This window comes from Psammomys obesus, unplaced genomic scaffold, assembly GCF_907164565.1.
Source record: "Psammomys obesus unplaced genomic scaffold, mPsaObe1.curated_primary_1811, whole genome shotgun sequence".
NCBI lineage: Eukaryota > Metazoa > Chordata > Mammalia > Rodentia > Muridae > Psammomys > Psammomys obesus.
The window spans coordinates 6618312-6633055 of NW_026596166.1; the positions used below are offsets into that span (position 1 = coordinate 6618312).

The 14744-nt window shown below is 43.9% G+C and overlaps 1 long non-coding RNA gene across 2 annotated transcripts; it reads left to right on the forward strand.

The window, feature by feature from the left end:
- The first annotated feature begins 2521 nt into the window (after positions 1-2521).
- On the forward strand, positions 2522-9566 carry LOC129667605 (uncharacterized). Of its 2 annotated transcripts, none has more exons than XR_008718783.1 (5): positions 2522-2710; positions 2909-2975; positions 3252-3436; positions 4772-5107; positions 9534-9566. It is a non-coding gene; the product is annotated as an uncharacterized LOC129667605 (long non-coding RNA). The 2 variants fall into 2 exon arrangements; XR_008718782.1 differs by lacking the exon at positions 9534-9566 and adding an exon at positions 6179-6203.
- The last annotated feature ends 5178 nt before the right edge of the window (positions 9567-14744 follow it).

The window sequence follows — 14744 nt, forward strand, 5'->3', positions numbered from 1 at the left end:
AAAAAAAAATAAGGACAAGTATTCACTGAAGACAAAACATCTAGGGTTTGAGTGAAGCCAAAGCTTGAAACCAGGTCTATCTACTCTGATGGGACTGTCTCCTCCCAACTACTCTTACACTTTCACCACACCTGGTACCTGTCCACCATTATAGGATTAATGGCAACTTGCAGAGGCACTGACCTGAGTGAGAGCACGTTAAAATGGAAGGTATCGAGCAGAAAGGTTCTCCTGACCCTTGAGCCCCTTAGTCTAATGGACAAAGCCTCAGGCAATCAGAGCAGCTGTTCACGCCCGAGGCCGTGCCTCTCCGCACGGACTCCAGATACGCTCAGAAAGAATGTGCAGATGGGGCAGACATGAAATTAAATATTGACACTGCCTCCAGAGCAAAGGTTAGGAACACGGCGGTTTCCTGCTAGAGAGAAGGCTAGTGGGAGAATCGCCCCCTCAGCCATGGCAAGTTAAAGGAGGTGCCCCTGAGGAGAATTCCAGGTGCTATCAGATGAGGAAATAGCTTGAGGTTTGTGAAATAAGGAAATCGGATGTTGGACCTGATAGTGATTCAAATGGGTAGAGATGCCCTGGGCAGGAGGAGAAGGTTCGAAGAGAATGGCCTGCTACAGAAACATGAGTGACATGATAACGCCTATACAAAACAGAAACATTAGGTCCAACCAAAATGGTTTCTAATGAACAACTTCACCTTCCCAGCCCAGCACAGGATGCTGAGAAAATAGAAATGATTCAGTGGATGTCCGCATCCCAGAGGAAGAAGAAGAGGCAAACACAATTTAAATGTCACAAGTTCCCTATCAAACTGGAAATGAATGTGAAGGCCTAAAGGCATGTGTTGGGGGTTCCACAGCCAGCCTGGTCTCAGGGTTCACTGGAAGCAAACCCGAGACCTTTTAGCTGTTTAACCTAGTTGGCAAGGGTAACAGGAGTCAGGCTACAAAGACTCAAGGCCTGGCTGGACCACTTAACTGCTTACATAGTCCACTTAACCTTCCTGGGCCTCAATCTCTTCTTATACAAAATGGAAGAGAAGATAGTGTCTGCACCAAGGGGATGTTATCAAGAAGGAAGCTAGAGTAGAGTCTGGCATACACAATTAAAAGCCAGGAAACTTCCCTCTTCCTATTGCTACATAGACTAAGGAATACTCAACCAATGAGTGACTGCAAACACTTGGGTTGAAGATAATCAAAAGAATACTTTGTCCTAACATGGCTTCATCTGAGATGTTTATAGTTCATCAAAGCACCCAATTAAAGAGCCCTGGCAGATAGTTGGCTATATAAGCCTATATAGTTGGAGCTATAATAAATGATATCTAGAGATGTAAAACTGATGATGATCGGATTTTAAAAAGTTATATCTGGAGATACAAATCTGCTTATGATCAAATGGTCGCCATCATAGCAAAAGGTGAGATCACTTAAAGAGAAAAGATGAAGAAGAAGGTCATGATCAAGTTGTTCTTAACAGCACAAATACTTACTTAGACTTGGGAGAAGAAGAGGTAGCCAAGGAAAATGGGAGACAGGAAGAAACTGCCAATGAGGATAGAAGCCACCTACCAACCAGGTGAATGAGAGGCAGAAGAACAAACACCCATCAAGGACCAGGAGCTGAGCACAAAAAGAAAGGGGGAGGCAGACATTTCTAGCACTTCAGAACTTTCCTAGCCTCTCCTGAGAGGTGACAGGGGTGGGATGAAAATTGATGTAAGAGTCATACAGACAGCGGTGGCACTGGTGTGTCAGTTCAAGGGGTGATTAGGAGGCTCAGGGAGGCTTTAGCCAGTACAGAGGTCAGGTCCACCGTGAGTACCGGAGAGCTTTCTCTAGCAGCTATGTAATGATGTCCATGGGAAGCACAATAGTACAACCATATGCCCACACCCTGATCCCTAGACTCTGTGGATATGGGCTACTTGGCAAAGGAGAATGAAGGTTCTAGGTTGCCAATGAGGTGAGCTTAAAGTAGAGAGATTATCCCAAATTGTTCAGAGGAGTCCTGTGGAACTGCAGCCATCCTTAGAAGGAGAAATGTCAGGGAGGGTGCAACTCCATGGCTAGAGGTGTTCGCTGCCAGGCCTGTGACCTGAATGCAGTCCCCAGCACCCACCTAATAAAAGAGGAGCGACTCCTGCAAGCTCTCTGCCCTCCGAAGGTGTTGTGGCACACGCTAAATAGATGAATTTAACTTAGCTTAAAAATAAATGGAAGAGGAAACCAAACAAAGATAATGCAACAAACGGAAGCATGAGAAGGCTCCGGAGCATGAATGCTCTGAAATGGAGCCATAAGGCCAGAGAGGTGGGTGACCCCAAGATAAGGCAACTAAGTAGATAGTACCCCGGTGCCTCCAGAAAGGACACGGTTCTGCTGACACCTTGATTTCACCCCACGAAGGTACATTTCAGGGCGCTGATGAACCACAAACAGCGATAATGAATTTGTACATCAGTGGGCACCAACTGTGTGGCAATTTGTTACATCAGCACTAACGAGCTAAAGCGTGTCACCAAGCTGCATTTATGGACTGACTCAACAACCAAGACGTTTCTAGAAGGCCGGATTGTTGGTCTGTTCACAGGACGCTTGTATTTTGTTCCCCCTGGAGAAATGCCTTGTCGATGGACCTGACCTGAAAAATCACTGACAGAGGAAAGCAAAAAGAGTGAACGGTCTTCTAGGATCAAGTGAGTCATCAGGATAGCACCCGGGTCTGCCTTCCCTTCTAGGCTTCATTCCCATATGCTGAGTTTTGATGATGATGATGGTGGTGGTGGTGGTGGTGGTGGTGGTGGTGGTGGTGGTGGTGGTGGTGGTGGTGGTGATGGTTATTTTCTTTTTCTGAGCGTTAGAATGCTTTTCCCTGATTCCCAAATCTCTGCCAGGCATGTTGCAGACACCTACAAGTGCCTGGCCCGCATATCCGCAGTACCAAGCATGTTTGTTCTCCAGGTGAGCCTTCTGACTCTGGTTTTAACTAAGATAATTCATATCCATTGTGTTCTCTTTTTAAAAGGAAACCGCACTCCCATAAAACATTGCCTCCTTCTGCCTAGGAAATACAGTAGGGACCCTCTGTAAATATAAACATTTAAAAATACAGTTCTTAAAGGCTATAAAATATTTCCAATGTAAAAATATGCCATCACATATTTGGTCTCTTTATCACTGGAGTTTTCCTTTATGTTCATCTTCTGTGATCCCTGTCTCCACCTTCTTTTCCTGCAGATGTATTTGCTCACCACCAACTACTGACTTTAGGTCAGTCCCGACTGCTGCCAGAGTCACTCTGAATTAATGCTTTATGTCCAGCCTGCTATCTACTCTCCCATGTAACTGCCTACAAGCGATCTGAGTCCCTCTAACCAGAATGATACTGGATAATGTGGATATCAGTATGTGTGTAAAGCAGAGTAAGTTTAACCTTTATAAATGTTGATAGGAACCGGTGATGTGTATGTATCTGAAAATCCCCAAAATGCTAAAACTTTGGTTACTAAGACTTAAACATTCTGTATTTACTGTCGCTTGTAATGCAGCTCTGTGTTTATTAATAAGAATGAAAGCTTTGTAGAGAATGATCCTGATTCTTATTTTTAAGTTTCCAAAAAGCCAATTCAAGTAGCTGTCAGCAGAATAGAAAAGAAAAGCTGTTTCGCCTAACTTAAAATCAGATATAAGCAAACCCCAAATCTCAGGCATTATCACACAGAGAGTACCCCCTGGGCTGCATGGCTTTGCTTTCAGTGTGCTTAAGGCACTGGCTCTCAGCCTTCCTAATGCTGCAACCCTGTAATACAGTTCCTCATGTGGTGGGTGACTCCCCAAAATAAAATGATTTTCGTTGCTACTCCATGACTGTAATTTTGCTACTGTTAAGAATCATAGTGTAAATATCTGTGTTTTCCGGTAGTCTTAGGGAACTCCAGGGAAAGAGTCATTCAGCTCCCAAAGGGATCGCCACCATGGGCTGAGAATCGCTGGCTTAAGGTGACCACAGCATGGGTGAGCTTCTGGCGTTGTGGTAAAATATAGCACCTTTACTATGCTCCCTCCCAAATCTCAGAAGTGGGCCTTACTGGACCACTTAGATACTAAATTTGCTTCTACACTGGTCCTTATTGTCCAGAGGATGGACAGGCACACTGACCTGGACACAGCTGGATCTTGAGTGGCTTATTCTACATACTAAAGATAGCCAAAAAAAAAAAAAAAACGGGGAGTGAAATTACCAAAAGAGAAATGAACAATGCATAAGAAACACAGTAGACGTCTATGCAAAGCTAGAACTAGCATGGTGATTTAACTTTTTGAGGTCAAAAACCCCTCAGAGAATTCAGCGTAAGATTTTTACAGAAGAAACCAAGCAGAACAGCGTAAGGTTTTATAATGCATTTGTGGGTAAGAAATGTACCTCCTTCACATTGTCAGTATTTAAAGAGACCTTATAAAGAATTGTGTTTCCTGCTTATTCTTGATGCAAGCATCAATTTGTATTTCTTGAACAAAGATTGAAATGAATCCAAATGCTTCCCCTCGTGGGAAATGTTCTGCTCCAAGGTAAATCTCAACAAGGTTTGAAAATGTTTGATTTGAATAAGCTGAAACTGTGAGATGCTTTAGGATAGAATTAAAGTCATCTTTAATATTTAATCAGTGTTTCATTTTGTTAGCAGCTATTCATGAAAAGGTGACTTTTAAATACTCGCAGTAGCAGTGAACCAAAACTCCCTCTTTCACCTTGACAGACAGCTCCTACCAGAGAAAACAAGAATGGCCCAAGACTCCCGTTGAATTCACAGAGCACTGCTTCCTTTGTCCTCAAACCCATGAGATCATCTTTGGCAGTGACTCTGTATCAGTGGTGCACTGATGTCAGCAGAAGAAAGATTAATAAGCCATGCTTTAAGTTAACCTTCAAGTGAGTTCTGGGGTTTCCAGAAGTCTGCAGAATGCTGCCATAGAAAGACCAACTGATAAGGCATACTGGACCCTAGCACACAGGAGCCATCTTTCTGACAATGGAATACATACAGTTATCTTCATTACAGAGGAAATGTGATCAAAAAAAATTGTCCATCACGGTAAGTGTTGAGAAATAAGAGTAAGTAATAAATAAACATAGGTACTAACATATTCACACTCATATATATATATATATATATATATATATATATATATATATATATATATATATATAACCAATAAACTTTTCCCTGTCAGTTGGCTCTAAGTGTTTCCTATTTCTCTAAAACAAAAATGTTTAATTTGTTCCTATAGTTAGTTCAACTGGAGGCTCCACATGTTTCATATTATCCAGACACAATGGTATCCACTTAAGGTTTCAACCCTCGACAGGATGAGGCAGAATGTTCAAGAGTTTAAGGCCAGCCTGGGATGTACATCAAGATCCTGTGTCAGAGGGAGAATGTATATGTACACCAGTTCTTTTCCATGTTGAAATTTTATTAGTTCTTTGAGAGTTCTGTAGAACATGTTTTGATCATATTCACCTTCAAACTCTTTTCAGGTCTACCACCTGGTTCTTTTTAATGTTTGGATTTTATATACATATATGTGTTTGTATATAAAGCATTATATGTGTGCTTTAAATATATCTTCTTTGAATATTAACTCTGTAAGAAAAGGACACTTGTTCCTGTCACTGCAGCTCTCTCTTAGCCGAAGATCTAAAGCTAAGTTCATCCATCAGTTTTATAACAAAAAGGCTTATATTTCATGCACCATCTGGCTCTCTTTGCTGTCCTACTTAAGAAAGTCAGAACATACCAGGAGCTAGTAAATAAGGAGAAGTGTGGTGGAAATAGTTTGGGTCAGATCATGCGCTATCAATATGCCATGTAAGAATTTAGAGCTGATTCTATTTGTGGTGATAAATGATTAGCAGGTTTGGCTTGAACATAAAAGGACCTGATTTGCTACTGTGAGAGACCAGGCTAGGAGGGGAAGCTAGAAAGAAAGATAAGATAAAAAATCCAAGAAGGGAATAAGAGTGGTTTGTACCTGGCTGACAATAACGAAGGCACAGCCAAACCAACAGGTGTGGCTGAGTCACCCAAACAGCATTCAAAAAAAAAAAAAAAAAAAAAAAAAAAGTCAAAAATAACTCTAAGATTTTTGGCTTCCAAAAACAGAGAGTGCCACTTTATATAGCTGGGGAATGATGGAACAGAGGCAGGTGGGATGAAGAACTCAGAAGTCTGCCTCAGTCAGCTCAGGTTCAACCAGAGGTGCTTAGTGGACGGCCAAGGAAGGAGTCTGAACAAGACAAATGACTCTGGACATCAGGTCAGCCCTGGAGACTGCCAAAACCATGCCCAGGGACTTAACGTAAAGCATGATGCAACATACAAGGCTTTGGCTTCACCAACACAGAAAACGAACAAGCAAACAAATAAAACCCCAGTAGGTTCGTTCTGCGTTTTCTCTGGATGCAGAGCCCACGGTTCTTCTGGCAGTGAAAGCTTCTCCTGGCAAAGAAACCTTGGCGGGGCCTGAGCTTCAAAGGCGTGCGGACCTCTAAAGCAAGACGGGATACTACAAAGAAATCAGCGCCTGCTCATACGAACAAATTCTAGCCTCCCGTACAATTTCAAAGATGTCCATGGGGTTTGCATTTTTGAAAAGCATAAATATTACATATCATTCTTTTTAATCCTGCCGGACCTGGGTTTCTGCCTGCTTCAACGCACTGAGCTGCAGCAAATCTGGAGTTCTCCGATTTTGTGTAGCTTCTCCACTGCACCGCGACAAGCGAGTTAGGAGTTAGGAGGTGAGGTCGTGTTGGGTGAACCAAAGCTGTGGCCCCAGCCTTTAAAAGGTTTTCTCTCTTGAATATCCGGTTTGCCCGCTGTATTTTTTTTTCTTGAAGTCTCAAATAAGTTCTACTCTTCAGCCTTGCTCTTGATCTAGTTTTGTGTTGGTGGTGAGGATCTAGACCTATCAAATGATAATCTTGTTTTTCTCTCTTCATTTTCATTTGAAATTTCATGTCCATAACCACAAAAAAATCATAACAGTAGGGCACATTTTCTTTCATTTCTACCAATGGTAAATTGTTGTGTCCCAACTTGAAGCAGAATCAGCAGTCTATATGCATTGTTATGTATTAATATATGCCAATAAAATACTTTTTAAAAAAAGGTTTATGGCCACATGCATAGAAAAATGAGTCAAGCTGGAAACTTCTTTCCCTGTTGATAAGATCTAAAGTTTTTTGTTTATTGTTTGGTTGGTTTTTGTTTTGTTTTGTTTTGTTTTGTTTTGTTTTTCAGGACAGGGTTTCTCTGTGTGGCCTTGGCTGTACTCTCTGTATAGGTCAGGCCGGCTTCAAATTCACAGAGATCAACCTGTCTCTGCCTCCTTCGTATTAGGATTAAAGGTGTATGCCACAACTACCCAGCCACAAGATCTCATAGTCGCAGAACTTGCTGTGCAGGCTGCGGAGGAATAACTGTCAATAGTCTGGCCCAACTATAGACCTATGTATAACACTACTGACTGGCCCACAAATGGGCTCAGTGATGCAAAAGTGACAAGTCTGTTACAGGAGTAACCAACCATGTACTAACTGGACCTGAGGCCCACTCCACAGGTAGGAACTCAGATCTGGTGCTCTAGAAGACAGTGGCTGGGGGGTTCAGAGGCCCTAGTGGGCAAACTACCAATCTTGTTTTGCTAAATGCTTATTATATGTCCATCAAACTCGGTTCTAAATAACTATGTCTGTGCCCATAGAACAGCGTTGCTGTCAGCTACAGTCAGAGAATCTTCTTTTCACAGTGGGCAGTGGTGACTAAACAAACCTGTAACTGCTCAAAGGTATCCATGCTCCATCCCCTTACCCCCCAGGGGAAGGTGATCAGAGAGCCTGCCACTGAGTTCATGTCAGAGACAGCCCCTGTTTCCCTTACTAGGAAACTCACTTGGAGACTAAGTCTATGGACTACATCTGAGCTGGGTTTTTAGGTCCTCTCCATGCAGGTTCCTTGGTTGGGGTATCAGGGGTATCACCCTCAGGGCCCAGGTGTTTCAGGAGCAGGGAAAAACACGAGAGAGCTCGGGAAGAGCACACGGATGTGGCAAGCATTTGAGAAATGTTTGTCAAATGAATGAATGAGTTATATAAGTGCAAGAGAGCTGGAGGCAGGATGACTTCCCTTGGTCCTCATTTCATCTAGATCTTGGCTCAATGTCACATTCAACCAGGTGGGACTCCCAGCAAAGGGAGGGGGACACCAACCCACACATAAAACCTTTGACACAAAATGTGTGGCAGGCTCTCTGATCACCTCCCCCGGGGGGGGGGGGGGGAGGTGAAGCCTTGCCAGGCCACAGAGGAAGACAATGCAGCCACTCCTGATGAGACCTGATAGACTAGGATCAGATGGAAGGGGAGGAGGAGCTCCCCTATCAGTGGACTTGGGGAGGGGCATAGGGGGAGAAGGGGGAAAGAAGGAAGGATTGGGAGGAGACAAGGGAGGAGGCCACTGCTAGGATACAAAGTGAATAAATTGTAATAAATGATAAATAAATTAATAATAATAATAATAATAATAGAAATTACCAAGACAGGGACTGGCTCCTATTTATCTTTTTGGCTCCTTTGCTGCCTTGTGCACTGGGGAAAAAAGTATTCAATGGGGTGACAAGTGGATGGATGGTCCAGAACTCACGTACATCCAGCAGTCAAAACTGTTTTTTTCTTGCTGCCTCAAAAGTCAACATACATCTCTCAAGAGAAAACCGAGGCTATGTAGGCTCCTTGTAGAGTGTTCAGCATAGTAAATCAGGTTAGGCCCATTGGGAAATGAGGGATTAGAGTCAGAGGAAATCTTTGATTAAAAATGCACTTCATTATTAAACAGTCTTTGCTAGACAGCAAGCATAAAGGCACAGGGAACTCAAAGTGTCCCAAAGGCAGGTTAATACAAATGAACTCTTTTGAAATCACACCTAAGAAGTGACTCAGTGAGCCTAAGTACACAAAATGTCACACTTGCATAAGGCTCTGCTAGTGTACCAGCTGGAAGCAAACCCTGCCCTACCCTCCAGTTTTTAAAAACGGCCATGTTTTCCCCTTTTCTTCACGCATGATTCTCTTTCCGGGTACATAGAAAAGGAGGAAAAAAAAAAAAGAGTCTCTTTTCAAATTGATAAATCTTTAGTCCCCTAGTGCGGAACGTGTATCCAGAGAAATAAAACCAAATTATTAACCGACTGGTCAAAATTAGTTTTAAAATGGCACTACACCTTGCAGACACACCACATCCATAATCATAAATGACGTTAATGAATTTGCAATTGAATTTCACAAGCATCCTTCATAGGAAGCAAGTCAAACGCCTTCCCCGTAATTTTCTGCCTTTATTACAGTTTGTCAAATTGCAGCAAGAATACTCTCATTTTCCCCTAACCACACTTTTTTTTTTGGGCAATGCAGATAAATACTCCTCATTTAAGTAAGCTTCTGTTTTTGTTGTTTTAAAGCTCAAACATCTTTTCACCTGAGAAGCACAGAGGAGCTGGTTTCCTCGGCAACATAATTTGCTTCCAGTTCAATGGAACATCGAGTTCTTTTCTGCAGGTTCCCTACATCAAGTGACCAATCTCTGCTCAGACAACACCACTTACCTCTGCAAAGCATGGTGGAAAAAAAAAAAAACAATCTGTTTCTAAGGTGTTTTTGTTACAGTTAAATGAATCTTTTAAATATTGATTTTAATGCTTTCAGTTTTTTAAGCTGCTGTGCATTTGGGTCCCCCACCCTTTCCTGAAATACACAGGGCACAGCTCCTCGAGCCTCTTTTCATTTGCCCCAACTTTCTTTTTTTTTTTAATTAATTTATTTATTCACTTTACATCCTGGTTGTAGCCCCCTCCTCTCCTTACTTTCCTCCCAGACCTACCCTTCCTCCCCCATCCTCCCTCCTCTATTCCTCAGAAAAGGGGCTTCCCCTACCTACCGACCCTAGCTCATCAAATCAAATGAGGACTGAGTTCATCCTCTTCCTCTGTAGCCTGCTAAGTCAGTCCCGTCAGGGGGAAATGACCAAAAATCAGGCAACAGAATCCATGTCTCCTCACTAGGGAGCCCACATGAAGTCTGAGTTGCCCATTGGCTCCACATATGTAGAGGACCTAAGTCCAGTTCATGCATGGTCCTTTGTTGGTGCTTCAGACTCCACAGGCCCCACTGGGCCATGATTAGTTGGATCTATTGGTCTTCTTGTGGAGCTCTTGTCAGCTCTAGGTCCTTTCCTCCTCCCCCGCACACACTCTTTTCCACCAGACTCCCTACGCTTCACCCAATGTTTGGCTGTGAGTCTCAGCATCTGTTTCAAACCGTTGCTGGGTGGAGCCTCTCAGAGGACAACTTTGATAGGCTCCTGGCTGCAAGCATTGCTGAGTATTGACCCACCCAACCAACGGAAGAGAGCCAATCTCTGACACTATTAATGATATTTTGCCCCAGTTTTCAATTATGTAAATCAACTAGCCTGTTCTGTAGACTTTCAACTGTAAACAGTCGTGGGCTAAAGACAGATGGGCTTGGGGAAAGACCTACTTTTCTAATTCTGAAGACAGACATCCAATCTAGAACTCTGCCAATGGGAATGACCCCTCCCCTTGAAACTGGCCATAGAACACAATCTAAATCTAAAGAGCTCATATGTAACTATATCATATTGTACATATTGAGCATATTGTAAAGGTCAAGCCTTGAGCCATTTGAGCCATTCTAGAAAGTGCTTGGTTCTGAGACAGGTCTTTAAACCTAGCTAGGGTCTAGTCTAGGAGCAACGTTTATTTTTTAAGTGATTTATTTTATTTTGCTCTTTTTATTAATATCTTTTTACAATTTAATTCATTATATATCCCAATTGAAGCCCCCTCCCTCAAGTCCTACCAGCCCCACCCTCCCTTCTTCTTGTCCCCATCCCCTTCCTCTAATAAAGGCCAGCTCTGTGCTGATGTCATGGATGTCTTAGTTATCTAGTTAGAATCCCTGTGGCTTTATTTGTCCATCAGGATAGGCAAGCTCTGTCTGAGGAGAGACCCTACCAAGTTTAGTCTGGTAGACACGCTCAGAGTGAACCTTCAAAGTTAATCGATAAAAAGGAAACTGATCAATAGCAAAATGCCAGCCAAGCAGCATGCTGCTGCTGAGGGCCAGCAGAGCTCACAGTGGCCTCTGAAAACAAAACCCAGGAGAGCTACTTTTGAAAAGCAGCAGGAAGCTCCTTAAGGCTTTGTTCCTACCATTTATTGTCTTGTGCACCAGAGCCAGCCTCCTGTCTGGCAGACATTTAAAGGCTGTGGACATCTTGCAGAAAGCCTTATCATAATACGGTGTCATACTTGAGAAATAATGGAGTTGGAGTGCCTGCACATGGAGAAACTGCTGCCACCGTAGAAATGCTTGTCACGTTGGGGGCAGCAATTTTCTGTGAGGAGTGAACTTCCAGTGGATGTAAACAGAAGCTGAGCACTCCGACCGCGTAAGGGCCACTGTATCGAAGGGCAACCAGCTAGGTGTGGAGGTACACGCCTGTAATCCCAGCATTCGGAATGCTGCAGCAGCGAGAGGACCATGAGAGTTTCAGGCCATCCTGGGCTACGGAGCAGGATGTTGAGTCAAACAAGGGAACAGCAACAAACTCAGCATGACGCCTGCTTCACACAGAGAATAGATATGGACATCTGAGAAGAAGGCAGGGGTTACTTAGAATAGACACAGGGATGGGTAAGACCAAGAACAGCGCCAAATGTTCCTTAGCCATTCATAATTAAAGGCTCCGCAAACATTCTGTCGACTCCAGACAGACACTAAGTTATGTTGTATGTGGTTTGCTTTCTATATTATGGCAAGGTAGGATACCAGGTTGAATGATGATTTCCCAAAAGGTCTTAGCCCTTGAACCAATGACTGTGACCTTGCATGGGGGGCAAAGGTCTCTGTAGATGTAATAAAACATGTTGAGATAAAGGCAGCCTGGGTTACCTAGATGGGCCCTAACACAAATGGCCATTGTCCTTCTAAGATGCATAGAGAAGAGACACAGAGGGAGAAGTTGGGGGGAGAGGCCATGTGGCGACCAAGCTATAGTTAGATTGAAGTTTGCAGCCATCAGCCATGGAATAATTTGAGTCACCAGAAGATGCAAAGAAAGATTCTCCCTCAGAGTCCTCAGAGAGCCTGGCTCTGCCAACATATTGATCTAGACTTCACACCTATGAGAGAACAAATTGCTATTGCTCTGAGCCACCTTGATTGTTTTCTTTATGGAAGCCCTAGGAACTTACATAAGTAGTTTATACTTGTCTTGGGGGGGGGTGTTTATGCTTGTATATGTTTTTTTTTTTTATGCATGTAGAGGCTACAGGAAAACCTTGGATATCATCCTCAGAGATACTGTACATCTTCTTTTGAGACAGGGTCTCTTACTGACCGGAAGCTCACTGACTAGGGCAGACTGCTGGCTAGCCAAGATCCACGTTACCACTGCCTCTGCCTCTTCAGCAACAGGAGTGCAAGCATACCACCATGCCCAGCTATCTCTATACACGGTTGGGGAACCAGACTTGGGTCCTTCTGCTTGTGAAGCAAGTGCTTCGCCAACTGAGCCATCCCCCCCACCCCGGGCTCTCTGAGAGTTTTAAAAATAAATATGAAATAAAAATTTCATGTAGTCTAAATTACTTTGAGCGTCCCTCCTGCAAGCACTCACAAAAATATCTGTCAAGGCCCACTGTGACTTTAGCGCTCGAAATGGCTGCTTCTTGATTGAGCACCAGCTGCAGGGGCTGGCTTGAGTTTTAGGAATATTACCACAAGATCCCATAGCTCTGAAGAACTAAATGTCGAACAGGAAGAGTCGCTCACCCAGATGGCCCTCTGGAGCTCAGACTACCATGACAGCAGTGCAATCAGACTTTCCTTCCACCCATTCTTCCTCCAGGCCACGTGACCACCCGGGAAACTACACTTCCAGCAAGATAAGACTGTTCATTCATATCCCCCATTCCCATCTCATGGTACCAAGGGCTGACTTTGAACCTCGGTAGGTCAGAAACTCATTTCACGAATGCAAGCCAAGCTAGTGTTTTATCACCATATGAGACTGTTAAAATGTGAGTAAGATTAATGTTTAAAAAAAAAAAAAAAAAGAAAAAAAATTCTGGGGCTGCAGTGATGATTCGGTGAGTAATTGCCGTGCAAGTCTGAGGACTGTGTGCAGTTCAAGTTCCCAAGAATCCACACAGTCAGTGGACAGGGTGGCCTGCCATAATTCCAGCAGACACAGGGCCGCTGGGAGCAGGCTAGCGCCCTACACTGGCTGAATTTGCAAGCTCTGTGTCTAGCAAGCGACCCTGCCTCCGTAACCCTCACAGAGAACGTGAGTATCATGGAGGAAGATACTGGATGTCAGCCTCTGCCTCCACATGCACAGCATATACACGTTCCCGCACACATGTGGACATGCATACGCACGCGCAACTATTGAACACCTCTCCTCAAGCGATCCTAACGCAGTAGGTGTGGGGATAGAGGAAAGCCGGTATTTTTCATGACAGGTAATTCTCAATACCGGAAAAGTTGTGAGCCACTGATTTAGTCCAAGCCGTGTGCCTGGCTCTCTTCAGGTTGCTCTTGGTATCTTCACAGAGTTTCTGATTAAAGGATAATCTTATGGTCTCATTAAACATCAAAACGCCCGAATCAGCTTTCAGTCAGCATGGAGAAGTTGGGAAGAACAGAAAGGGAAGCAGCCCTGTCAGCCCATCAGACCAAAGGTGTATCCCCCTGGGGTGTCCTGCCACCTGGTAGATGGGTGGGTGGGTATATAGCTGGGTGGGTGGGTAGATAGCTGGGTGGGTGGGTGGGTGACTGGATGGATGGGTATGTAAGAGGAATGGTGGGTAGATGAATGGATATATGCTAAATGATACATCCTGAGTTGTTTAGAATAAGTTGCATTTTTATCTTGGGATTCTGACAAGGATCTGCAGTGAAGAGAAACTAATTCTTTGTAACACTGGTGCTTGAGACAGTTCTGTGCATATCAGAGATGATTTACAAATATTTTTCCCAGGCCAAGAAAAGTTTAAGATGAAAATAGAAAAAAAGAAAGTTTACATTTTAACTTGATGAGAAATCCTTATAGAGACTGTTACAAACAGCGCAGAGTACCAACAACAACTGGCTACAGAAATCTGTTTTGCAGCCACTGCTTGCCATTCTAGATCCTTCCCACCTTGGCCTGCCGTCACAGCTTCCTCCCACTTCCTCCCGGAGGCACCTGACTGTCTCAAAATCACAATCAAAACAGGTTTTTAAGAAAGCATCTCACTATTCCGTTAGTCTGGATAGTGTTAGCTGTAGACTAGGAAAACTCAGCTTTCACCGACTTAACACAAAGCAAGTCCAGCTGCTGCGGGGATCGAAGGGGTCAGCCTGCACTGTCACGGCAGAGACTGATAGAGGTGCAGCTGTCCTCAACACTTGGCTCCCAGGAAGACCCAGATGTGCGTCATCAGCCAGACAATATGCTTGCATCACTCCTGACCACGTTTCACAAGCACGTGTCCCACTGACTACCGCAGCAGTAGCTCCCAGCACCAACTGTGCTCTACCTGAAGAGGCAGTGAGCTACGCAGGTCGGTTAGCCTGCCTGACCACAACTCATTCACAGAAAG